This window comes from Lagenorhynchus albirostris, chromosome 2, assembly GCF_949774975.1.
Source record: "Lagenorhynchus albirostris chromosome 2, mLagAlb1.1, whole genome shotgun sequence".
Lineage (NCBI taxonomy): Eukaryota > Metazoa > Chordata > Mammalia > Artiodactyla > Delphinidae > Lagenorhynchus > Lagenorhynchus albirostris.
Window position 1 is genome coordinate 70,366,286 of NC_083096.1, and position 2,872 is coordinate 70,369,157.

The following is a 2,872-nucleotide window of genomic DNA, read 5'->3' on the forward strand; positions in this document are numbered from 1 at the left end:
CTTCTCCCCACTGGTTACCACTAGTCTGTTCTCTATGTCTGTGAGTCTGTTTCTTTTTTGTTATATTTACTACTTGTTTTATTTTTTAGATTCCACTTATGTGATATCATACAGTATTTATCTTTCTCTGTCTGACTTATTTCATTTAGCATGATACCCTCCAAGTCCATCCATGTTGTTGCAAATGGCAAAATTTCATTCTTTTTATGGCTGAGTAGTATTCCATTGTGTGTGTGTGTGTGTGTGTGTGTGTGCGTGTGTGTGTGTGTATCTCACATCTTCTTTATCCATTCATCTGTTGATGGACACTTAGTTTGCTTTTGTATCTTGGAAATTATAAATAATGCTACTATGAACATTGGGATGCATATATCTTTTCGAATTAGTGATTTCTTTTTTTTGGATATATTCCCAGGACTGGAATTGCTGGGTCATATAGTAGTTCTATTTTTTTGTTTTTGAGGAAACTCCATACTGTTTTCTACAGTGGCTGGACCAATTTACATTCCCACCAACAGTGTACAAGGGTTCCCTTTTCTCCACACTCTTGCCAATATTTGTTATTTGTGCTCTTTTTGATGATAGCCATTCTGACCAGTGTGAGGTGATATCTCACTGTAGTTTTAATTTGCATTTCTCTGATGATAAATGATGTTGAGCATCATTTCATGTGCCTGTTGACCATCTGTATGTCTTTGGAAAAATGCCTATTCAGGTCCTCTGCCTGTTTTTTAATCAAGTTGTTTTTTTGATATTGAGTTATGTTAGTTCTTTATATATTTTGGATATTAACCCCCTATCAAACATATCATTTGTAAATGGCTTCTCCCATTTTTTCATTTTGTTGATGGTTTCCTTTGCTGTGGAAAAGCTTTTAAGTTTGATTTTAAGTTGATTAAGTTTCCCATTTGTTTATTTTTGCTTTTGTTTCCCTTGCCTGAGGAGGCAGATCCAAAAAGATATTGCTAAGACCTATGTCAAAAAGCTTACTGTCTATGTTTTCTTCTAGGAGTTTTATGGTTTCTGGTCTTATATTTAGGTCTTTAACCCTTTTTGAGTTTATTTTTGTACAGGCTGTAAGTGTTCTAATTACATTCTTTTACATGTAGTTGTTCAGTATTACTAACACCACATATGGAAGAGATTGTCTTTTCCCCATTGTATATTCTTGCTTCCTTATTGTAGATTAATTGCCTATAAATGCATGGGTTTATTTCTGGGCTCTCTATTCTGTTTCCTTGATCTATGCGTCTGTTTTTATTACCATACCAGTACCATACTTTTTTGATCACTGTAGCTTTGTAGGCATAGTCTGAAGTCAGGGAGTGTTACCTCCGGCTTTGTTCTTTTTTCTTGGGAATGCTTTGACTATTCAAGGTATTTTGTAGTTCCATATAAAGTTTAGGATTATTTTTTCTAGTTCTGTGAAAAATGTGTTGGGTATTTTGATAGAGATTGCATTAAATCTGTAGATTACTTTGGGTTGTATGGACATTTTAACAGTTTTAATTTTTTCATTGTATGAACATGGGATAACTTTCCATTTATTTGTACTCTCTTCAATTTCCTTCATCAGTGATTTATGATTCTCAGAGTATACACCTTTTACCTCCTTGGTTAAATTTATTCCTAGGTATTTTATTCTTTCCCTATCTCTTTTTATCTTATTCGTAAAACAAAAGATTTGTTTATTTAAAAAATAGTTTTTTATAACTTTTTTTTTTTTTGCGGTATGCGGGCCTCTCACTGTTGTGGCCTCTCCCGTTGCAGAACACAGGCTCCGGATGCGCAGGCTCAGCGGCCATGGCTCATGGGCCCAGCCACTCCGCAGCATGTGGGATCTTCCCGGACTGGGGCACGAACCCGTGTCCCCTGCATCGGCAGGCGGACTCTCAACCGCTGTGCCACCAGGGAAGCCCTTTTTTTTATAACTTTTATTTCGGTTACCATCACTGACCTTAATAAAGTAATTCCCTCATTTCTCCAGGAAACCTATTGACAACATCCTAAAGTCCCATGATTTTGACACTCACTTTTTAGCAATTACTTGGACACAGTTTCCTCACTGAAGAGAAAGAGAGGCTCTTCCTGGTCAAAAAGTTCTTGTGCCCCACGTTTTCAAGCAGAAGTTTTTCCGTGGAGATGAAATGACATTTTTTCAAGGAAACCTTCCCAGTTGGCCCCTCTTGGTTAGGTTCCTATTATAAGGTCCCATTACTCCTTCATTACATTCATCACATTTGATATTATGTGATCAGTATCTATGAACAAAGACCACATCTGTATTATTCATTGCCATATCACCAATACCTAGCACAGTTCCTGGCACATAGAAGATGCTCAACAAATATTTGTTGAATGACTAAAATGAGTGGAAAACACTGGACACAGATAAGGCAGCTTCCAGCAACATAATGAACATGATCATTATGATCTCAAAGACTGCATAGTAAACTCAATGACTTTCATGAAGAAACTTGAGAAGATATGTGTAAATTATTGGTATATTGTTACAGTTTATTTTCATTCTATACCCATAGCAATTAATATAAGTATTGAAATACATTAAAGAAGCTTATCTGAAACTCTCTAAACTTGGTAAAACTCTTGAATTTCCTCTGCTTTATTGCTCATGTTGGCAAGAAATTTATGGTCAGATAATTTTTATTGTAAGCTGTTCCTTTAATTTCTGTGGCCTCTAGTGATGAAGTCTCCCCAGCTTGGCTCTTTTCTATGTCATTATGAATGTCTCTCTGGGTCAGTTAAGAGGTCCAATGAATTGCTTTGCATAAACTCTACACATAAGTCCATATCACAACATATCATTTAAGAGTCTCATAAATGACAATTTGATGTAGATGGTGCAATTCTA